The 25,572-nt window shown below is 41.3% G+C and overlaps 1 pseudogene across 1 annotated transcript; it reads right to left on the bottom strand.

Moving 5' to 3' along the window:
- Nucleotides 1-20,970: 20,970 nt before the first annotated feature.
- Nucleotides 20,971-25,566, bottom strand: LOC108497519 (annotated as a pseudogene). The gene is made up of 2 exons (XR_001874847.1): nt 24,686-25,566; nt 20,971-21,047 (listed from the first exon to the last, which is right to left on the bottom strand). The product of XR_001874847.1 is annotated as a guanine nucleotide-binding protein G(s) subunit alpha pseudogene (transcript).
- Between the last annotated feature and the right edge of the window lie 6 nt (nt 25,567-25,572).

Raw genomic sequence — 25,572 nt, 5'->3', positions numbered from 1 at the left:
CTTCTGAAATAATTTTGCTCTGGATTAAGCAGAGAAAAAAAAATCTTCCTTCAATACAGAGGAGATATAGAAATGAATCTGAAAACATCATACACATTTCCCTTACCTAGATATTGTATTTCCCATTATGCCTGTGTAGTAAGTGAACAATATATTCACAATTCAATTTTACAGCTCCTTAACTGTGTCTCAACCAGCTATTTTTAGTCACTAAAGCTTAAGCGAACACAGCACACAACTATGGTTTTTGGGCATACAGTCAGCACTGACTCCTGAATTCCTCCAAAGTCAGCCCTGAACAGATGGGGAGATGCAGAAACCTCTTCTCAGCTTCTTGTCTCATGTGCCTCACAAAACCTGCCTCTGTGCCAGCCAGCTGAATCCTACACCAATGGACTTCCTAAGCAATTTTTTTGGAAGCTGGCGGAGTAGTTTTCCCACCCAAGTTTTCTCTTATGCAAATTACTTCCCAACGCACACCAAGAGGCTGAGTCTTCTCTTCTTGTGGAGTTTGGATTCAAGCTGAGGACAAGTAGATCCAGAGCATCTATGACCCAATTCACTGCCCAGTTCCCACTCGTGCAAAGCTAAGCCTGAATGTAAGAGGTACAAAAGACTCGAACAACTGTTCAGATTGTCGAAAGCAAACACTACCAAAATGAAAGTCTTTCCCTTGATTAGTATTAAACCCCCAAATATTTCAAGTAAAACACACAAAAAATTGCTTGTTTGTTTTTAAATCTGCTTAGAAAACGCTGTTTCTGGAAGCAAAAGCACAACCCCAAGGTCACAACCTACCATGACCCTGGACTTCCAGGGACCCCCACCTTTAGTACCAGAGAGTTCATTTAACCAGGTAGGTACCATTTAGAACCAGGACAGTTAATTGATGTTTTGGACAAACACTCTGGATCCAAATTAGAACCTTCCCCAGTGCAACACAAGCTAACTGGAAAAATTCAAAAAAGCTCTTCTTGAGAAGTCTGGAAGTCACAATATAGGAAACTTTCACTTTACTGTATTTAACATCTTTATATATTTGAACTCAACCAGTAAGAAGAATGACCTTTTACTGAGCTCAAAATTGGAAATTAATTATACCTGAATAAGCACATTTATTATCATTTCCCCTGATAAAAGGGAAGTTATACTGTTGTAATTTAAGTCAAACTATGACAATGGCACAATTATGATGTCCTGGCCCTGACCTGACATTTCTAAATGATAACAGAAAAGTAAAAGATAGAGTTCATACCAACAGTATATAATAAATGAGAATATCAGACCAAAAGTTACGTGAAAAATAATTTGCTGATACTCGACTCAATAGTTAGAATATACAGCATCTCATCATAATTATCCAATTACCTTCACAACATATGGTCCTTTAACTATTAACAATATTGTTTGAATGAGAAACTTAGACACAGCTGAAGAAAATAATCTCCAGAGAGCGTGTGTTGCTGTAACACTGCAAATTACTTAAACAGTATTGCTTGGGCACAATTATTGATCCAACCAGCTGCTACTTTGGCTGCAAGAAAACCACAGCAAAAGCTTTGAGAAAGTGGAGATACCTTGGCTCTACCTGAATCTGACTGACCTCTCATTTCGTGCCCCAGCTAGTGCAGAGTTTATTAAAACAGGCAGCACGACTGAATTGCTGGATTTGAATTCTGTCTGAAAAACAAGGAAAACTAGAAACTTCAAAAGCAAACGAGGACTTTTTAGATTATGCAAGTATTAGGCTTCTTAAAGAAAAACATACTGAACGTGACGGAACTTCTAAACCTGTTACGAGTCTCGCTTCCTGGAGTTCCTGAAGTGCCAGTGGCAGAACCTGAAGAGGAATCACTGTGAGTCTCTCTCACACTTTTTCCCTAATCCTCCCCAAGTGCCATTTCTGACACATAACACTGGACTACACAAACCACTGGTCTAACCTGGTGTTGCACAGATTCTTAGAAATTCTCTTTCTAGAAATTTCAGCAGACCAGATGCCACCGTTACAGAAAATGTGTGCCTAGTACCACAGATCTGATTAAAGGAATTTGGTAAACCATCAGTATCTACAAAGTTCTAAAATATATTATTTATGAGATACATAAAACAAACTACATGAAATATTTCTTCATTTAAATAAGAGAAACTGCTTCTCAGCCATGGGGTGAAACAAGACAGAAAGAGAGAGAAGAATGCCAAATTAAAGCATGTCTTCTCTCCCTCCACCTTCAAAAATAATAACAATAATAATTCTCAAAAAATTAAGAGCAACCTGCCTTAATAAAGAGCCAAAACACTTGTCTCTGGCTTGTGCTTTTGCATACCTGACCATTCAGAGCAGTCCAACAGCAATTTACTGAACATTGCCAACCTTGACATGAGTACTGCTAGAACACAGCTGTGCACAGCCCTTGTACTCAGCACAGCTCTCTACTACAGCCCTTGTACTCAGCACAGCTCTCTACTACAGCCCTTGTANCAGCACAGCTCTCTACTACAGCCCTTGTACTCAGCACAGCTCTCTACTACAGCCCTTGTACTCAGTCACCTGCAGTTGCAGTTCTCAGCTCTGTCTGCCAACTTTCTGAAACAGCAGTTCTCAAACTTTTCTGTTCCTCCCCGTTTCTGTTACAAGAACACCCAGACTGTGGGTAAGGTACACTGGGGAAGGTACACTGTTCAGAAAGGTGCTGAAATGCAGCAGGGACACACAGCTTAGGAGAGCCCAGGCTGGTCTGGGAAAGCTGTGGGACAGAGGGAAGGCTGGATGAACAAGAGCAGCTCAGCCTGCCTCAGGTCCTGCAGAGGCAGCAGATGGGTGCTGTGGCTCCTGCTGCACCCCTGGCCCTGGCAGACTCTGCTTCTCTGGGATAAGTTCACACCTATTGGGAAGAGAAAGGGAGAAATGGACCCTGCTGCTGCAATCACTGACATACAGCAAGAGAGACAAGGCTTTCCTTTCAAACATTTAACATACAGAATTACAAAATCTCTTTCTCCATTAGAAGTTTCACAGCAAGATAAATCAAGTTTATTCCCACCAGCTACAAGAGTGTATTTTCAACACATGCAAATAATATGCAGAAATGCCCTATCAATCTACTACCTGGAAATCAGATAACACCAATGTACCTACAACATAATGGTATTCACTGGCATCTCCCCACCTACTTTTGTGCAGGAATTAAGGGAGACTTTTCAAAAGTTTAGAGCTATAGAACACAACATAACCAACTGCACATGCTGTGTGTTCCAAACACATTTATGAAATGTTTAAGTTACGTATTTTAGTAGGTTATTAGCAGTTGGTGTTGGCAGCAAAAAGCTATATTTCTCTAAAAACATAAATCATGTAAACCTAGTCATAAACATTTTTATGAGTAGGTTTTTTATAAAGCACTGTATTGACATGAGCTAGTCAATCCTTTCCTAAGGGGCAGATTAAGTATTAAAGTACATCCAAGGTGTGGCATCATATCAGTTTACCCTTAGTGGCAGTTACACTTACACAATTAGAGCAAATTCTCTATCAGCTTCATCATTTGAAACCAGAAGCTTATGACAATGCTAAATTCTACCAAGTGATTCTGAGGGAAGAAAATCCAGTGGACAACTTACAGTCTGAGCTGTGTAACTACATATTAAGTCACTACAGGGAAAAAATTAAAATAACAATTTTCACACTACATAATTATGAAATCCACAAGGTACGAAGGTGGTGCAAGTGTTCTGTCTTGAGCACTGTGCCTCAGAGTATTTCAAATATTTGTCTGACCTAACTCTGCATTCATCCTTTTTGCATTAGCAATCAATAAAAAAAGAGAGGGGAGAGAAGTAGTATCTGGGTAATAATTTCATCTTGGGCAATCAACATTCATATCCAGCATTAATATTCAGGAAATGCCCCAAGTCTCAATCATTAATGATTAAGTATCACCACACCCTGGAATACTTTACTGCATATCTGTATTGACATCATGAGATCCAAACTTCAAACGTAATTGCTTGCCATTTTAAAGATCTTCTCGGAATTAAGGGACGCTCACTACAACCCTATACAGAAACTCCACCTCTGTGCCAAGGCAACAGACAACAGAATTAAAAAAGCTGTAGCCTCAACTTCCAACACTTCAGCAATTTGAGGACATATCAGGATATTTTAAATATAAAGAATCACCTTCTGGAAGACTGAATTTAGCATATTTAAACCTTAGACTACCAGGGACTCCCTGTACTTAATGAGAAACAATCCTTTATCATTTCACCTCACAGTACCATACATCTGCTACACAACTTTCCAAAATATTTACAGCTGCACTCCTGAGCTTACACAACCCAGCTCTCGGTGAACACTAAATACATGCAAATGGCTCTGGGGATCCAAAACACCCCTGGACACCCAGTATGGCAGAGGAATCCCACGTTCCAATTCCATGACAGCCGCTCAACAGGCGCCTGCACACAGAGCCCAGGGAGGTGCGACAGCAGAGGCTGCTGGCAGGTACCTGCAGCCCCTCCTGGCTCCTGCACCAGCTCAGACACAGCCCCCTGAGCAGAGGTGGGCCTGCACCCCTCCTCCCACTGTACTCACACCCCACAACACAGGAGTGGCTGCTGAGTCCTGGAACAGGCAGTTTCTAAAGAGGGATTTAACCCTTTCTCCCTGATGATGCTCTCCTGCCAAGCCCCTTCACATGAACCAGCTACACAGGGTCCTGCAAGGTGCCTTCCACCAAATCTTAATCCATTAGATTCCAGAGAATTCAGGAGTTCAGTGACATTCAGATGCAATTCCACTGCAATCACCTCTATAACACCTTCAAATGAAACTTCTCAAAAAAGCTATCCCTGAAGTAGAGATTTTGATGTTTAAATGTTTGCCACCTTCTGGAGTATCATTAAAGACATTGAAAAAAAACCCTGAAATAAGTAATGTATTTACTCTCACTTTGCAAAAAAAAGGACATTTATTTTGTGACTAAGATGTTCTCCCCAAAGTAACTGTGTGTCCTGTTTTGTTGAAAACAAAAGCTGGACAAAAAGAGAAAAGCAAAAAGCAGTGAGTACTATCAAATTAGAGGACACAGTTGCTTGAAAACCTAAAGTTTAAGGCACTGCAGCCATACTGAATATCACTGCATATACAACTACTATACAAGGGGTTAATGTACCATATGTAGCCGTTAATTGTCTAGATAACTATAGTTAGAGTTCAATAAATTGGTAGAAGGATTATAGTGCAGTTTTATTACTACCTCCAACACTTTTACTGATGTGCTTATTACTTTTTTTATAGCATATTGCTCTTGAGCAACCAGTTTATAATATTTACCCTTTTAAAACTAGATATACAGAGAATACATATATATATAAAAGGGCAACTAAGTTTACATGGTAACACTGGTGCAGCAACTAACACCTCACATATATATACATATATATATATATTTATATATATATAGTAATTACACACACCTTGCACAGACAAACCTACTTACAAGCCTAGAGGCAAGAGGCAGCTGCCAAAATCCATGTATTTTATGCATTACAAAAAAAGCATGAAGTAGGACTGGTCTCTTTCTCTTAGAAGACGAGGATAAAAATACCACCACTACAAACAGTTTTTGTATACACATCACACACACAGAGACTATTTTTCTATCTCTAAATTACCTCTATTAGCTGTAGTATGTCAAAAGAAATTTTAGCCCAACACAAATAAACCTTAGAAGCTGAACGTGGTAAAAATACTACATAACACTGGGATGCTTTTTCATTATGTTTTAACCATTTCCAAGCGTAGTTCTTTTGTCTGCCTTCCTTAATTCAATTTATCCTTAAACCTAGAACGATCTAGGTATTGCTTCTAGTCCTCACATTAAAAGCAACAAGTAACCTACCCACCAGCTGACTCAAATCCACTGCATTGAAGAATAATTCACCACTCCTCATACACAAAGCAAAAAACAACTCCTCAGGCATTCACTCCCTTGGGTCTGTGATGCAGATGAACATACAGACTGTAATTTAAAATGTGTATGTTCTCTGAGTAACAGCTCCAAGTATCACCCTACCTTTAAAACACCTCACCCTCCTGGGGAAGCAGGAGGGCAGGAAGTCGCCTTGCAAGGATAAGCTGTGAATTTGCACACTGAGCCTTCATTTTTTGTGTTTATCTGCATCACATGGAAAATGCCTCCTATATTATCCTGCCTGGCTCTGTGTCCAAACAGAAGGCTCTTGCCCAAAGCACCTCTGTGGACATGCAGTGTGTACACACAGGCTGAGCACAAAGCACCAAAGCCCTGCACGGAACAGCCTCTGGAGCGTGTCTGACACGTGTGTCTGCTTTCCACGGACACCCAGGGTGTCATTCAGAGCACATCCTACTCTGTGTACAAGTTGACATATCTCCATTTCTCACAATTCACAGCACATCCATTTTTTACTACTCTCACCCAGAAGTGGAACAAGCATGTTTCTAAAACCACCCTCCTTCAGGAAAAAATGAGCGTGAAAGGAAAGGTTAAACTGGGACCAAAAGTCCTCCAAATCAGAACTTGTGGGATAGCTTAAATCTCTGATAACTCTTAATGGCGCACAACTTGGTAATTCCAGGCAAGCTGTGACCAAGGGAAAGTGACTGTTTACAGTGTCAGAACCTGCTTTAAAACAAAATGCATTAAAATTAATTACTGCTTTTTAGGAGTTAGTTACAGAACTGTAGAACTACCTTTCCATATCAGTGGCAATGGTGTCCTAGACTAAAATGAACTCCAATTAAGGCAATCTTAATTCACATACTTTCTAACTTAAGTGTGTCCACAATAATGTTGCTTCAGTCAGTCTACACATAATAAAGAATTTTCTTTTTGAACAGAAGCTATCACAGAAATTTAACAATCCAAAACCAGAATAATTTTCCCAACTCAGCTTTCATTTGCATCATTATATCCTTTTCTGTGGTATTTTGTTTGCTGCTCAGATCACATTTCCCACAGGAGACAGAATATAAAAAGAAGCTCTATCTATTGCTTTAGAAGCATTACAGCATTATCAAGTAATAAAGGACCTACACACAAACTATCAAACTCCTAATTTGGAAGGCCTTCCAGGTGATAAACATTTTAATAAAACTCAACACACTGCAGGTGCATCTGCATGAAATGAATAGACAGTGCTGGCTATGGATCAGCAAACACACAAAGAAAAACCTTCCAAAACCCTCCAGTTAATCTGCCATTCAACCAGAAACACGGGGAGTCAATACAGGTCAGAGAAAGAAATACATATACTAAACTAACTCCTGCACTCTTGGGACTGAATCCTGCCCTCTCCTCTGAAGTATAAACATAATTGTGCTTCACTCACTGAAAGGAAAAAAATAGTCTTTATTTAATAATCTTATGGTTGCTTGATTAGTGCTCGGAAAATAAAAAGCGCCACTTAAGTGCTGAGTATTATTGGCTTTTTCAGAACATCGGCTCCAAACTCGCCACTCCCCATTTCCTTCTCTCGTAACTCTCTTCATTCATGTCATCAGAAGGCATCTTATTTTCAGCAACAACTACTCACTTTTTTTTTTTTTTTTTTTTTAAATGCTGCTGGATGTGCAGAACTACTGTTGAGGTTGCTTGGCAACTAGTGAGACATATCGGAAAGAGAGATAAGGTCCAGAATGAATGGAATTGAAGAGAACTATATTTGGTTTCATTAAGAGATACTAATGCACTCAAAACTATACCAATCTGAATTATCCACACTAAGGTGAAATTTTGCTATTTCTTTCCAAGTACAGACATCCATAATCACAGAGCAGTAGCACTAAATCCAGCCAGAACCTCCTCAGGCACATACATGTCTGCCTCCACAGAACAGACTTCAGAGTCAGAGCTTTCACCTGGGTTAGCAGTTTGGTACAGCAAGGAACAGTCAGGTAACACAAATATTTAGTCAATAATTTTAAGACTCTTCGGCCAGAGAACATAGCTGAATACTTCAGTCTGCCTTTCAGAGCACCATAAGTCACCACGCTTGTCCATATACTTCAGTATCAAGATGAAATGTCAAATAAAACAATTATTCCTGAAGGTAACAATTTGAAACTAGATGAGATTGAGCACCCAAGACTCCTGCAATGGCAGAGAACTGCTTACAAGAAGTCTGTCCTAATAACTGGTGGTCAAGAAAGTCTTGTACAGCAGAAGATGGAAACATGCCTAGCAGTTCCTAGTGAGAGTTTCTTTCTTATCTCAGGCTCTTCAACCAACTTTATTTATATCATGTGAGTAAGAATCAACCAGTCTGGCACAAAAGAGGATCTTCTAATATCACCTCAGACCCTGCCCGATCTTTGATGCTTCAGAAGGAAGTGAAAACAGTGACAAAACTCAAGTAGCGAATTATCTGAAGGGAAAAAGCCAAAACTGAAAGTCATACCACACGCTCCCCCCTCCCTGTGATGCCTGCAGGCAGACACAGGACTGAAAGGTTTCAAGGCTTCACATACCAACAGAGAATTGCACAGACCATAATAATCTTCAGGGCACTAAAAGCAGGAACAGAAGCCCACAGCTGCACCGGCCGTGGGTAATTCCAACACACGCACAGGCTTTGTGCTTCCCAAGGCCACGGTGGCCACCCCGAGCATCAGGAAAGCTGAATCTTCAGAAGGTGGATTGAAATGTATTTTTAAAAAACCTCCGTATCTCCCCCAGACTGCTTAAATGAGGCTCCCTCATCCCCAACAAATTATTTCAATTCAAATATCTCTAATGCTAAGAAGTCAATCTCACACTTGCCCTCATTTTTAGGCACCTTTCTTGCACAGCACTACCTCTACGTGGCCATGAAATCACGTCTGGGCACCCCACTTCTGAACCTGGGGCAACTCCCATGACATTCCTTTTAAATTCTTCCCAGTAATTCCACATCCTTCATGAAGTGGAGACACCAGCGTGGAATATACTATTTTAATAACACTCTTATCAGCGTTGGAAGTCCCCTTTATTACTTATGTTTCACTTTCCCTTTTTCTAGGCATCCAAGGCTGCATTTGCCTTTTTGCCACAAAAAAATCCCAAACCAGACCAGGGTAATTAACTAATTGGCTTTCAAGTCCTTTCCCAATTTTACAGATACAATCTACATTCTGACTCCTGTGGGGCTGCCTCACACCACAACAAATTTCTGAAGTACAACTTAAACACGTTATTCAGATCACTCCAAAAAAATAACCTGATCCTCCCAGCAATAACTACACTGCCAGTTTGAAGAGGGGGGTTTCAGGTGGGATTGGGCCAGCAATCCAAGGAATGATTTCGTATAGGTAACCACTGGATCCCTGGAGGCTTTCCAGAGGGGTCCCACTCCTTGCCTCTGTGAAGCCCTGCACCAAGAGATCTATCAGAAAGGCAGCTTCTACATTCCTGTAACACAGGCACTGTTAATGTCACACAAGACAGTATTTAAAATCAAAATATACTGTGACATTACATCAAATACCAAAACAGCTGATTTTACCAATCAGATCTCTAATATTTCCAAAAAGCACAGGTTCCTTCAGTGAGATCTCACTGCATGTGAAGCTAAGTTGAACTTTAAGGATCTTCTTCCTATAGACTCTTGTTGCAAGAAACCAGACTAAGGAATAATAATCAGTTAAAATGCTCATATTTGATGTCAAGCATCTGGGCAATCTCTAACCTCAAGTAATAGAATTTCCCCCCCTTTTCTAAGACTTATAAATAAATTAACATTGGCGTTTTCCATAGTTTCTCACAGAAAATCCTTTGAGATTCTTGTCCATTATTTACTGAAAATATCCATGATCCTGATATTTGCCCTTCTAACAGATACTAAGCCTCCTTTTCTCTTTGCAGCATTATACAGGACGGAAACATACTTTCTTTGGTAAATAAAACATAAAGAAAGTTTCTGCTTTCTTTACATAACTACGTATAATTTCACCATTTGCATTTGGTAAAAAAATCTATGTCCAAACAATACTATTAAAAATTAAGTGAAAAAAAATTACTGGTTTTATATTGCATGAAATTATCAGAATGGAATCTATTAATTTCAGTTAAGAAAACAGAGGTTTGGCTGATTCCACTTAATCCCAGAGAAAAGTATATTTTAAAAATCTATTCATTATGAATAAACCTGTGAGGAAAAAAGCCAGACAGTGCTGCCTACATGACTCCAAAGTGTTTTTTTCCGACTCTCTATTATTGCACAAAATGTGCAGAAATGTTTTACTAAACTCAGTCTTTTTTACTTATATCTTGTCCCTTATTTTCCAGTGAGGTAACAATGCTATGAAGTTCTTCGATGATAAACATAAGGAAAGTAAACATATGATTGCATAAGATGCAATTACATAAAGTGAAGACTGTCCAATTAAGTGAAAGCAAAACAGAGAGACAGCACGGAGCATCCCAAGTTCCCAAGAGTTTGGGGAAATTTAAAGCCAGTGACACAGTTCCAAATCAAAAAACTAACAGGCAAAATAGTTACATTTCAGATTTTTAGGTGTTCTATGTGTAAGTTATGGAACATGTTTTTATCCACAATGTTCAGCATAAGCAGAATGTGTTTTCAGGAGTCACTATTTTGAAACAACCTTAATCATTCTGACATACCAAAAGTAAAAGGTTGCATCAAATTTCCAGGCATCTATTTTAGTGTGCTTCAAACCCCAGCACTGAAAATCCAGTAACTTCCCATACCACAGAAATTTAACAACTAAAAACCCTCAACAACCCCATAAAGCAAATCTCCCAGAAAGTTGTGTAACGTGCCTGCTGCAAAATACACTGAAACAAAGTACTAGAAAACTTAAATTTTTTACTGACCCTGAGCTCTGCAACTGTTTTGTTAAATATCTGAAAGTGTAGAAAGTGCAGCACAGGAGAACCAAAGCAGCTCTGCCTGAGCTGCACATGGACTTGGGGCTTGTGGAGTAGATCAGGTCTGAGTGTTTCCAGCTTTCCTGACAATCCTGAGTACTTAACTGAGCCTCTCTCCTTCCAGTTTTCTCTCTCATTTAAAGAAAAAAATAATTTTCCTCAGCTTTGCATTGTACTTATAGGGTTTTTTTCATGAATAATGCAGTGCTGTCATTACAGTCTCATTTCACAAATCCAAAAGAACTAACGATATTCAATAAGATCTTTTCAGCAAATGTTCTTATGATTACTATCTTTTGGTTTGTAAAAAGTTATTACAGCTGTAAGTTTTAATATTTTTCTCAAATGGTCTTAACCAGCAACACAAAAGACGTGAAGCTATGCCAATCACTGTTATGCAATTAAATTAAAATTCATGAAACCAACTAGTTTAATTTTTCCATGGTAATGCCACATTAAACCAAATTTAGGTAGATATTTATGTTGAGTTAAAACAGGCATTACACATAGTTTTCTGAAGTTACCATGCTAAGTGTCCCACTATATATTTTTATCTGTATTTAAAAAAATAAAAATAAAAAAAAATCAAGCAAGATACGAGCAAGGCATCCTTTCTTATTACAGACTTAAGGAAGAAATCTACTTCAGGCACTCATTGCCTTGCAACACTTTTTAATTAATATGAGCATTAATACTATATTACACAGATAACTGTACTGTCAAAACAGAATAAAAACGTCTTAACTTGAAGGAAACAAAAACCTATGTATGCACATAGACCTAGAGACAAGAAGAGAGTAGTGAAATCCCAGTGATTAAGGAGGCAGAGGTAAATCCCCCAGCAAGCTGGGAAGGTGCTGTTCAAGGCTAAATGTAAGGTCTCCTGGGACTACACCAAACCTCAGAAGGAAATCCTGCACACCTCTGCCTGCTCCATTAGCTCACCCACCACTCCTGGGAGGCCACGAGGCTGCAGCTGGGAGGGATAATTATTTTTCTGGTGCCTTAAATAAAAAGAGAAGTGAACACAATGACTTATTAAATGGCCCTGTGGAGAATACAGTCGGCAACAGGTAGCTCAGAGAGAAGGTCACAGGCTTTTCTGCACTCTTGTAACAGCGAACACCTTGAAACAAAACATCTCATTAAGATATTCCACCACTACATTTCTCAAAAAATGGGTAATTTTGCCTCTTAGCTGTCAAAAACACACCTTGATGTATTGCTGCTTCTGAGTAAGCAAGCTCGGCAGTAAACAAGTAATTTTAATTAACTGCATGTTTACATTGGAGTACAGTTGTAGAAATAACTATTAAAAATGCAGCTCGTTTGCACTGTATCCTAAATACTTGCATTTACTATTAAATCAAGGTTCAACTGTCCAAGTAAAATGCAGGGCATATTATTTTTGACATCAGGATTCAAGTTATATTAAAAAAAAACCCTCATCGGTGGAATTTCCTTCATTTCAACTCGAGAGCTTTGAATGACCAGGATCAAGCTGAACGATTTCTGCACCTCAGCCCTTCATCAGAGATGGGACCTGGGCTACCCTAATATACAAACACATGATATATCTAAAAATAAAGAGAGAGAGATTTGCCTGCTGGATTATACTTCAAAGCATCAGCTCTGCCTGCCTCGATCTAGGAGATGCTCAGGAAGGATGCTCAGAAACTGGAACAAGAGCAGTGTTTTCACTCCCAAAAAAACGCCTCAGAACCCCAAAACCTGCTCCCCCAGCCCAGGAGAACAACACAGGAGCTCAGCAGCCTAAGAAACAGGAACAAGAGACCACACTCACATCAAGATTGCTCGAAGCAGCAGAGAAAGGCACAGATATTTATTAATAATCCATTTTATCTTACAAGAATACAAGGTTTTAACAAAATGAAATTGAAAACATGGAATGACTGGCACCAGGGAAAATGTAGCTATGTCATGATGTAAGAGGAATTGTCAGGAATTGCAATGATGTGAAGGTATAGTTTTAATACCAGAAAGGTAACTTCCATGAGCTTAAGATGATAAGCAGTATTCTGTTCATATATAAAATAATTCAAAAGTCCATCTGGATAAATTAGTAAAAACATTTTTAACTGGGAAAAATCAGAGTACTGCCCTGTTTGCCCCTTCAAAATATATGGGAAATAAGAAATACAGGAAGTTACTACAGAGGAAAATTCTTCACATAGTGCTGATTCTGTAACACTGGCTAGAGAAAAGGTAACCACTCTGTACATTTAATTATTGAGAAGACTTGGTGAAAACCTGAAAAAACACACTGTATTTTTTTCAGAAAGGACACTAAAGTGTAGAATATAGATATATATTTAATATTCTCCATAGAGAGCTATATTTTTAAGTATCTAAAGTTTTTTTTGCAGTATTTAATACATTTTGTTATTTACTAAATAAGTTAAATAGAATATGATACATTGGCTTATACTAGTAGATGTTGGCTTAAGATAAGAAAATGGAGAAAAACACACCACTTCCACTTTAACTCATGAATGTGCAGAGTAAAAGTTTCTGGAAAATGTTTATGCAAGTTATATATAACTTCCATCAACTTGAAAGAAATGGGAGCTGAGAAAAAATATTTTAAAAAATATTAGGAGTGAATTGAGGAAGGGCAAGACTTATTTTAGCTCTTCTCTGTGTCTCACTCTATCTCAGATACTGTTGTCCAACCAAAATTGAAGGAGGGTTGGGGTTTTTTTGTTGCAGAAATTAATTTCCAGAAATGAAAATCAGAGACTGAGTAGAAGAGAGACCACAATTAGTGCTCCAGTGAGGAAAAGCAGGAAGAGTTCACGTAGATCTACACCAGCTGACTTTGTCCAGGTAGCAGAAAAAGCAGAAAAAGGAAGATAAAGGGCAGGACAACGTAGGAATATTCAGGAGTCAGTGTTGCAGAGAACATCAGGGCCATAGACCAGAACAAGGACTGGAGGAAACAGGAGATCCTGGAAGGTTCCAGGTCCCACAGGGAGCTGCAGATGCTGCAGGGCACTAGGAGGGACTTGCAGAAAAGATCTGTGAGACAGAACAAGTCACAGAAACCAGACTCCATCAGCTCAGCTACCCACTAAACAGTTTATTTTCTGGTTTGGGAAAGTAAAAGGAAACATGGAAATTTTGGAAAACGGCATTCATTTTCATTTGTTTGATTTTACCAAAACTAATGGGTAAAATCCCACATCTACCATCAAAAGTCAAAATCCTCCCAGACCCATTCACAATGTTTTCCACACAGTTAAGTCTTAAGCTCTCTTCTGTCTCTCTCCTTTGCTTCTCAGATTACATCACTCATGCTTATTCTGCTATTCATAGTTATTGCTCTCCAAGCTCTCTACAACTGTAACTATAAAGCTTCCTACGAGGTTGATAGCTGCATACTTAAAAAGCTTTTGTGAAATTTAAACCTCAAAACAAATAAAACTACTGCCATATTTTTGGCCAGTCCCTTTACATGCCAAGTCATGTCTGCAACATATGCAAATTTAGCTGAAGGGATGAGTTTACTACTGGGTTTTTTGTTGGTGGTTTGTTTTTTTTTTTTTTTCCTCCCCTAAATCAGAAAACTGAAATATTTAACTGAAACACAAATGTCAAGTTGCAAGGCCAGGAACAGTAATTCAGAGGACAGAGAGCTCTCAACAAGTAACGACATAAAACTGGAAGTTTAAATACGGCTTTTCTAGGAGAATTCAACATTTTCCAACCAGTAAATGCATGTTTTGCTACGAGCAACATGAAATTACCAAAATTAAAAAATTTTTATGTTCAATTCCCCCTTCCCTTCTTTTACCTAAGCAACAGCTTCTTGCAAAAGCAAACACACAAAACAGGCATTTGAAAATAAAGCATAATGTAAAAGTGGAAGTCAAAGCTTTCTTTCAATCCTGTGCTGTCATCCCTCCACTGATGGTTAGTCTGAGCCTACCACGAGCATCTAAAACCAAATAAAACCAACCAGCTTTTTAAACTTTAAGATTCCTTCGTACATTGTTTTTCTGTAATACTGTCAGGAACCTAAATAACAGCATTTTTCACCCTGAAAAAAAATTCACTTCAGTTGCATGTGGAAATATTTTAATGGCTTGACTTCAGAGAGCCTCTGAGCAAGGTAAAGGAGTTGCTCTATTGACTATTAGAATATTCAACACCACGGTATGTTAACAGTCTTTGCCAAATAAGGCCCAGTGTAGGCATTATAAACATCAGAATTTTCTGAAAACTCACCTTAAAATATTAAAAAAAAACCCACACCTGAGTAGGAGATCTAAATACAAACCATTTGCACATGATCCTAATGGGCAATGTCTTATCTCTTAGGGCAAGACCCCATAATGAACTTGAAAAAAAACCCAAAACTTGAAAGTTTTTTTCCTTTATTTTTTTAACATTAACAAAACATTAATTGCTGCTTCATTGAGTTCAGATTTACTCTTTCACAGAACAGAATCTTCCCCTTTGTAGAAATAAAAGTATTTCCAAAAAAAAGATAATTTCAAGCACATAAACACCACATTAAACATCCTAACAATTAAGGGATTTCTTTCTTGCTTAGGTGGTTTAACATCACCAGATATTACCTCCCATTTTTTCCAGGTTGATGGAAGTTTTATTTAACAAGCACAAACATTTTGCATAAACTTTTACAAGCTGTATGGAGCAGTCAGTTCTTATTCATAGTATTTATTTGCTGCTGGCATATTTTCGTCTTTTGACAAAACTCAATTACACAACTAATTGAATTGTCAGTTCTTAGGACAAGACCTAAAATATGACTGAAATACAAATCCTGCTCCCCTCTTCACCCACACCTTCTCTTTATGCTCTACGGCACAAATTTTGATCAAAACCCGCAACCAGTTGTTCAGCTGGAATGGAAGTTTTCATAGTCCTGAACAGACATGTACACACAAATTTTCCAGCACAGTGACACCTCATCTGTGCCCCGGAACAGGAGTTGAGAAAAAAAAAAATGCTCTCTGCCTCAAATGTGCAGAAACCTCTATCAGACACTGTGATGCAAAGAAAGAAGTGGGGGGAGGGAAATCACACCCCCCAAACCTCCCCCCACTCCAATTTTCAATGTTAGTCAAACACCAGGAAAAAATTACTTTTGTTGCCAGTCAAGTAAAACACAATAAGGTCTGTTTGTTTCTTGGCAAGGAACTGATGGGACCATTCTAGAAATAGGGGATTGGTCCACAAATGTAAAGAAACTGTAAAAATGGAGCCATAACGCTTGTGTACATGAACTAATCTGAGCCATTAGGAGGGAATTCATTATTTTAGAAGACTTAGTTATAAATATTATACTTTTTCCTCACTCATAACATTAACTTCCCTTCCATAAAATCACAGGCATAGAAAGACCAAAGAGAGACAAATACCCGTATTAGACAACAGAAAAGTTACCAAACCCAAAGTCTTTTCAGTCATGAGAGAGACTAACCCTGCCCAAGTGTCCATATAATATCATTTACTGGTTTGTGTGAAATAATGATGGCAGTTCAATATGTACGAGGAAAAGATTAGAAACCATCAATGACTACTTTTCCTTCCTCACAAACTACTAAATCTAGGTGAGAAAAGAGAAAATGTTCGAAGCCTGTAAGAAGGTGACTTGGCTTTATAACTTCCCACCAAGAGAAAGTAATTTTTAAAAGCACAAGAGAAATGCAAATATACTTATCATCTAAGTCCTGAAAATAAAGCTATTCATCTCTGCTTCTGCCTTCATCAATCATGCCTTCAGATTTGATAAATATACAAACTCCTATTCAACATTTCAACATACTTGTTTAAGAAAGTGTCAACATTATATATACAACCTTGTTTGGGAAATTGAGGCTGAGAAGCATTACCTGAAATTCCCTGTAACCTCGAGACTTCCTGAATCCTAAATATTATCCAAACTTACTAATCACAAAGGCACATTCCCCATATTTGTCAATCTTTGTAGTGGATTTCGTAAGTCACATTTCAACCATTTATTTCTATTTAAGTACTTCTGCTTGTCCCAGTTTTTCCCATGACACTTCAGAATTGTCTATCGGCTGTGCCAATTCCCGCTTTCTAAAGTCGTGCATGACAATGACCCTCTTCTTAGAGTCTGTCAGCCAAAGCCACAGTAATCACTGAGGGGAAAGATGACTTAAAAAAATTGAAAGTAAGTGAAAGGCCATCGTAGAAGCAGAGAAGCCCTTCCTCGAGATACCAACTCTTTTCTGTGTTTTTTCCTCTTCAGCCTGAGCAACACATTTAATTCTTCCAACTATATTCCTTACTATTCCTGTCCTCCCTTTCCCGTTTTCAGTCCTTTCCTGTTCATAAAGATTGCCATCTGAACAGCCAAAAAGAGAGGGGTTTAGCTCCATTTTATCCGTGGACACTCACAAAACACTGTAGGCAATTGCAGAGACCTAATCCTCTGGAACAGCCTCATGAAAAGACAGCTGAAGTGTAGAGGAGGGAGGAAAGGAAAGGAAGGGAAGTCACAGGCTTCCTGCTATTAAAAGCCAAATTTAAACCCTTTCTACATGAGAAGGGCCTCTGTTGTTGGCTGTCGTGCAAAGAGTAGAAAATTTGGTTGATACGGCGTCGTCATTATGCTTAAAAGGCAGCTCTTCCACGTTAAAGATGAGGAACACTGGAAGAATATAGGGGGGAAGCCACACTCCCACTGTTTATGGAATTGCTGTAGGAAGAGGTCGGAGGATAGCACAGCCACTCTGCAGGAGCTGGAAGGGGGCTAAGCCCTTCCAAAACACTCCATCCAGAGAAGGCTGTGCTGCAGAGCGTGCCTTGCCCCTCCAATATTCTTACTCTGCTTCCCACACACCACCTTCACAACAGGGATAGAAAAAAAAAGAAATACATTTCTGTCTCTAACTCAACTACAGATCATGAAAGGAACACAGAAAAAAATTGAACAGTCTTTGCTGTAGTTAACTTGCCTAGAACTTTAACCACCTTCACATTCAATTTAGCTTTAACTATTCAGCACATTAATTACCTGGAACACTTGATTCCATACAGTTCCTCAAATAATTAATTAGCTAAAGGGATTGACGATTGGAGTCCCAGAGGAAATTCTTCTAGTTTTGTAGACTACATAGATTTCACCTTGTTAAAGCTACAACAATTCACCTAAATGCACACAACAACTGTCCCTTCAACTACTTAGGGGCAGAATCCTAAAACCAAAATAAATAAAATCCCCTCACACCCACTGAAGTAGGCCAGCATTTTTAGCACTGGGTATCCTGCCCAGTCACCTGAAAGAAGTAACACTTCTTTTGAGTAACACTAAATAAAAAAAACTTCTGATTCCTTTGTTAGTAGCACACTAGACATTTTTCCCAACAGATACCCTCTTTCTGCCACTGACAACAATTGTCACGGGACAACCAAACCAAAGGCAAACAAGTTTTAGACAGGACTTTAAACTGGATTTCTCCCAGCACACCAATAAGCTTCTCCAACAGGAATAATTCAAAACTACAGTTATGTCCATTACACCAACATTAAAAAAAGTCTCCTCATCTCCAGCACAGCACAGTTTTCACCAGCACTCTGCTGTTAGTCATGGCATCAGCTGTGGTGTTGTACGCAAACATATTTATGCTCCAGAAAGACTGATCAGGACATCAAGAGAAGTAACGCTTTACTTTTCCTACCCTTCCAAAAAAACTCCATGCTATCTCTCTCATTAACTGAATCCCACATCATTTTTCCACAAGGTAAGCAGGATAAAAAGGGAATGAATCCAACAAAACGGGTAACAGGGAAAGCAGGCCAACATAGGGAGCAGTCAGTTACTTGGAAGAAAATACAAGTTACTTAAGGACATGTGTGTAACTTGCAAGAATTTCAAAAGACTGGAAAACAGCCTTCTCTCCCCTGTAAAGTGTATGTTATGATCTTCTGATTGGTTTTGGCAATAGAAACCTAAAATGATGCATTATAACTTATTTCTTGTACATCTTAGAACACTGGAAAAGAGCCTTTTTCCCCCTGTAAAGTGTATGTTATGATCTACTGATTGCTTTTGGCAATAGAAACCTAAAATGATGTATCATAACTTAATTCTTGTACATTTTAAATACACCACTTCTTTATTTGATTTTTTATGCACCTCGGCATTCCAATACGTAGGACCCACAAAAGGACAAGCACAAAGGACTCACTTGCAAGAGTGAGTCACTTTGCAAGACCAAATGCCTTGGGTGGGTGGACAGTCCATGATTCCTGAGCTGGAGGGACCTTCCCTGCAATTCCTGCGTGGCTCCCGCACCGGGATCCGCTCTGTGATTGGCAGCAGGGCTGTGCTGGCACAGGGCTGCTCCGTAATCCAAATCCCTTGCTATGAGAAGGCAGAAGCCAGCAGAGCCTCCTGAGGCCAAATTTGCCATGTTGCCCTGGATTCCAGCTGCACGCTCAGCTCTGCCCAAACCCACCACGCACGGCGAGACACTCGAGGAACGCACCAGTGCTGCGAATCCCAGCGTGTCCCAGCCCCTCTCCGGCTCTGCAGGCTTTGTCTGAGGGTCTCTGGGCTCCCAGATTCACAAAAATTTGGGCTTGCAGCTTGCAGGGTTCAGAAGGTTATCTACCCATGTAACACACCATTCATTACCCAGCACCATTATCTCTTTAAGAGCACCCGTGTGCTTCGAGAACTTAGAACTGTGTTGGTTAAAGGGACTGATGTTTTCAAACACACCAGGGATCCTCCACTTGCACTTTCATTTACTTTTTACTTAGTACCCAGTGTTGAGAGCTGCTACATCCAAGTCAACTCATGCAAATCTTTTAAGTCACACAGGTCTTTTAAGAGGTCTTTAATAACAAGAGCAGACAAAATGATGGAGATAACTCAGCAGTAACAGGATGCAGGACTAGGCACTTATGGAAAAGTTATTTGGGAAAAAGAAAATATTCCCTACAAAGAGGAGCTTAAAACATGTAGCACAGAATGTAATATATATTATGAATCAGTCTGAACTTTCATTCAAAAGACCATGTACCTTATCCCGAATCAGCATTTGGTGATTAGGAAGAAGTACTGTCCAGGCTCCTCGGCTAAACTTTTAGCTCAGACATTCTTACTCAATAATTAACTACTGGAAGACTAGTGAAGGCTTTATCTTCCCAAAAAGGCAGGATTAACAAAATAGATGATACCACTAAAAGCTGGAGGATGACAATACAAAACTGCTATGCTTGACAACAAGCAAGACAAAACCAGAAATATAATCTATTAAAAAAAAATTAAAAAATTAAAATTAAACACAGAGAATAAGCTTTGAAATTTCAACACTTTCATTCAATTAGAATTAATTTAGCAGGTTTGGGAATACACACACAGATGCTTGCAGGTATAAACTAACATGCAGAAGAATCTCTTCTTACTGTCTAGCAAGGTTAGACAAAAAGTTAGCAAACACAAATCCTTCTCAGATGAAAAAAACTGATAATCCATTTTTCCTATCTTAATGCCATTCTTCTCCTCACAACTATCAAATAACTGAACAGATACGAAGTGTAAAAAATAAAAGTTTTTAGAAACATAATTTAACATAAACATCTGGACAAGCAAGTACAACAGAATCCCCAAAATTCATAGTAGGGTTTCATTTCGTGAGGACACAGAAACTAAAGCCTTACTTATTCTAAATAAAGAAAATTGCACTTATTTTGTACACTGACACAAGGCATGTTTTCAGCAATATGGATCAATGTGCTATAGCTGAGGTAAATCAGTGTCAGCCATGTTGTGAAAGAAACTGCAGTTAAACACACAAAACTTAAGCTACGCCTTTGATATAAGTAATTTTATACTGCTGGATCTCACTAATGATCGGTGCTTGACTTCTTCAACTGAATGCCTATTAATCTAATTTAAAAATGTACATCCAAATTCTAGAGACAGTGAAACAGCAGCAAGAAGAAAACACACCAAGCTATAAAGCAGCAGCACTGACTCTGGGCAGTGCACAGGCGGAAGGTACATTGTGAAGTGAAAAAGCAAATGCACTTACTCAGCATTAAATCCATTCACGTGCAAGATCCTCATCTGTTTGACTATTGTGCTTTTACCGGATTCACCAGCACCTAGAAAATGAAAGTAAATCAATTTCAGAAGGAAGCATGAGTGATTAAGGGACACACTAAAATTTTTTTCTTCAGGGTAAAATCGAGAAAGTTGGTTTTCTCAGTGCAAGAGTGAAAAGTGAAAGAAATAATTGCCACTGGAAACTTCAGTTGTAGCTAAAAATAAATGCCCAGCTCAAGTCATGTGTCAGATCTGAATCTTGGATCATTTCACTGTCCATTTTTCCAGTGTCAACGTTAAAAGCAGACTGCAGTATTTGGAAAGAAAAAGGACAACTTCAACATTTTATAGAGAAGAAAACAGGGTACGTCACAACCTAGTTGCCTTGTCACTACTATCTGACAGAGGGAAAGACTGACTGAAGTCCCTATTAAACCAAAGCATTTTTGTTAGATCCTTAAAGTATTTTAAGTTTGGCTGCGGTTTATCATCACCCAGTCAAAGACCGTAACTTAAATCACAAGAAGTAAAATACGTGGATACTCGCATCTGAAAAAGGAAGGCATCCCTTTAAGCCTCCACCCACAATGCTACAAAAACCTCCTTCTCCTACTTGTGTCTTGTAAGCAACCTCCCACCCTCTCTACATGTTCCAAAATCAGCCCTATAAGCACAATGAGACGCAAAGACCACCTTCTGTGGCTGCCTGCTCCAAAGAGCCCCCCCCCGCAGCTCTCCCCTGCTTCCCCCATATACCTGCAGTACAGAAACCCCCACTCCACTTTACTCCAGTTTCCACAAGTGGATGGATGCTATTTCTGCTGAGCTGCTCGGATGCCAGTGCACAGGGCAGCCCATCTGCCTATAGTACCCGTTTTTCCAGGCACGCTGAACAACTCCAACAGCAGCATTTAATTGAGCTGCTCCACGCTGCCAGATCGGCAGCTTTCTATATAAAGCAAACACAGTTTTTGCAAGAGTAGTAGCACAACCTGGCAAAATTTAGAAAGATTTCCCCTTAGCATCTCCTGGCTACCCCTTTACTCCTCTCATTAGCCTGTGTCTCAACAACAGGAACCGTACATCTGTGGCAGAACGGGCAGGGAGGTACAGTTTGTATTTATAGGATGTCAGGCCTCTGCTAGCACACACTGACAGCACAAGCCTCCATTTTGAGCCTCATGTTCAAAACTGTATTTTAGCAGTTATATTTCAAAGTTCATTTTCTGACAAACACGTTTCCCCCTCTGCTTTCTCCCTCCCTTTCCTTCTCCCCCGTGAATTCCCAACAGTCCTGCTCTGCTCTCCATAAAACCTGCTTGCATGTTTTGCCACTTTAATACCAGAGCCTTACTCCTTTTTCCTCTCCTTGCTCACTGATGTTTTCTAAGCATTTAGAGAGTTTTTATCTACAACTCTTTATGCAAGTGCCACTTCTCCCCTAAACTACTATTCTGTAACATACACCTTCTGTCTCTTCAGACAGACTGCACCAGGCAATAAACACAGGTGGCAAAACTGATCAAGAATTAGTATCTCGAGTTAAGATAGAGAGACTGGGTCGTCTTCACAACTAAGAATTATCCAGGAACAGCAGTATTTCCTATAGTCATATTTCCATTTAAAAAATAATTAACAACTAAATTTCAGCTGTAACTCTAAATCACATATTTATAAGCACTGGGAGCCAAAATCTTTACTTCACTTAGGCCAAGAACAGGGCTGGATAGTTGTTGCATTTGCTATAAACACATACGGTTTGGTATTGACACACCTGGGTTCTCTGGATCAGATACAACACCAGGGAACCAAAACGAAGTATTACATCTACATAAGTCTATTTCTATATTTGGCTGCTCGTTAAGGCCATATTCTTACCAACAATTACACACACATTTAACTTCACCACCAAGGAGAGTTCCATTAATTTCAGTGAGACTGCTCGTGGCAGCGGGACAAGCACGTGTACAGCGGTGGGGCCTACAAGGAGCAGCATAAACCCGCTAGAATATTCAGCAGCTCTTCTTTGTTGCTACTTGAATATGATTTGAAAAGATTAAGAATACTTTCAAAGCGCTTGGCATTCTATTTCATGTGTCTTATAAAGGAAACATAACATAATAATAGAGACGGGAACTGTTATATTTATTTTTTTACTAGTGAGTCTGTGTTACAGACTATCCACAATTCATGACAGAAACTGTAACAGCTGAACTACCACTTTAAAACATACACACACAGATGACCTTACTGCCATTACTAAACACACACAAATTTTTATTTAGAAGTATCTAAATTATTTTTCAGCCACCAAAACCGAAAATAAATAAATAAAAAAAAATCCAAACAAAAAAAATCCCTACCAAAAAAAAAAACCAGGAAGAAAATCCAGGCAAGCCCATCATGTTTCTGTTTGCTGAAATTTTGCCTCTATACGAAAGCAACCCATCTGATGACAAATGGTTTCTACATATCTACATAACGTTCAGCCTGAAATCTGGAAGTCCGAGACATTCCCCGAGAGCTGAAGTCAAAATTATCCCGTTAAAAGACTTCTGCTGGAGCCCTGGCAGGCTCCTCAGTGCTGCAGGTGCTGCTGTAGCCCCAGTCTCTCTCCATTTATGTTAAGTCTCTTTCTTCAAATGACTATTTGAAAGATGTTACTGGTGAAAGTATACTTCCAAATTCACAGCCTTCAAAAAAAAAAAAAATTTTTTTTTTTTTCCCCTTCAACGAAGGTTTTTTCACCCCAGAACTGAGTCAGCTCGGCGAGGCCTACCCTGTGCTCCACGCTACAGCCCTGCAGAACGTGCACAGGCGGTCCCTCGGCGTGACCAAAACAACCCACGGCTCGTAACTGCATCCGAGCTTAAAACACTACTCCAAAATACGCTGAAATAACGAGCCCGACAAAACATTTCCTTGCTCCCCCTTATAGCGATTTTTGGATCTTTCCTTTCCTTGGGAAGCCACAACCTGCGTTTCTAAATATATCGCGTGGAAAAAAAAAAACACGGGCAGGTAACGCAGAGGAGCGGCTGGAATCGCACCTGGAGCCGGGCTGTGCCGGCGCTCCAAGCGCGGTACCTCAATTCCTGGTGCGACAGCGCGGGGGGACGAGCCCTGCGGGGCCGGGGCTGTGCCCGCCCGGCCCTGCGCCGCTGCCCGGCCCCAGCGCGGCCGCGCTTCCCTCCGGGACAGACATCCTCCCTCCGTTTCCCCCAAACGATTCCCCGACTTCCTCCCTTCCTCTTCCTCCTCCTCTCCCCGGCCTGGCCGCACGTCCCTCGGCACCCCGAGCCGCGGCGAAAAGGGGAGCGGTGTCCGGCCCTGCCGCGCTCCGCTCGCCCGCGGCCGCTGTCACTGCCCTGCCCTGTTTATCTCCCGGGCTCCCCGCGGGCCCCTCGCCGCGGCATCCCCGGCCCCCTGCCCGCGCCCGCCCGAGGCCCCGCTGCCCGCCCCGCCGGGGCCGCCGCTCCCGTACCTGCCCCGGCCCCTCCCGCGGCGCCCCGGGTGGTGCCCGAGCCCTCCCCGCCGCTCCCCGGGCGCCCCCGGCCCCGCCGCCCCGGGCGCTGTAGCGGATCCCCGCGGCCCCGGGTGGGCCCCACCTCTGCCCCGGCCTCCCCGTGCCCGGGCTGGGGCCGGCGCCCCGGCGGGGAGGGCACGGCCCCCGGCCCCGCTGCCCGCGGCCCCTTACCCAGCAGGAGGAGCCGGTGCGTGGCCCTATAGACCTGCTTGTCCTTCTGCAGCTGCTTCTCGATCTTCTTGTTGGCCTCCCGCTGCGCCTTCTCCTCGTTGCGCTGATCCTCCGTCTTGCTGTTCCCTAAACAGCCCATCTTGGGGAGGGGAAGGCAGGGACGCGGGGCGAGGGGACGGGAGGCGGCCGGGGCTGCCGGGGGGAGGGAGGGAGGGAGGGAGGCACTCCCGGGCTCCCTTCTTCTTCCTCCTCCTCCTCCTCCTCCTCCCCCCCTACTCGCTGCTGTGGCGGCCGCTGCCCAGAGCCAGAGACATGGAGAGCGCCGAGCCCGGAGCCAGCCGAGGGGGGGCCGATAGCGATGACTTTGCTGCCGCTCCGCCGGGCCTCCTCCCCGGCAGCTGCAGCTGCCTCTCCTCCCCCGCCCCCCGCCGATCCCCTCGGCGCACCTTTCCCGGGGGGTGCGGAGCGATCCGCGGGGATCTCCGCGCCCCGGCCGGGCCGCCGGCTCCTCTAGAGGCAGCACAAATGCCCCCCCCCGCGCCGCACGCACAGGAACAAATCCAGCTTCAGTGCCACCCCCAAAAAAATAATAATCCTCTTTAGATCCAAAGGCACGGGCTCCAGGCGCGGAAACCTCCCCAAATCCTCGGCGGGGAGGATCGGGAAACGTCTCTTCCTCGCCTCTCCCCCCGCGCCGCGGGGGTCACGCAGCCCCGGTCCCTTCCCTCGCCGGCCGCCGCAGCTCCTCGCCCTCCGGCCGCGGGTCCTTCCTCCCGCACCGGGGCGGGGGGGTCCAATCCAAACCCCCCCCCTTTTTTTTTTCCCTCCTTTTTTTTTTTTTCTCTCTTCCTTGCTGCTGCTCTTTTTCACATGCGGTTTCCAGGCGG

The sequence above is a fragment of the Lepidothrix coronata genome, unplaced genomic scaffold (genome assembly GCF_001604755.1).
Source record: "Lepidothrix coronata isolate B3197 unplaced genomic scaffold, Lepidothrix_coronata-1.0 Scaffold49, whole genome shotgun sequence".
NCBI lineage: Eukaryota > Metazoa > Chordata > Aves > Passeriformes > Pipridae > Lepidothrix > Lepidothrix coronata.
Note: the sequence above shows the minus strand (reverse complement) of the source record. Positions and strands in the feature narration are given on the sequence as shown.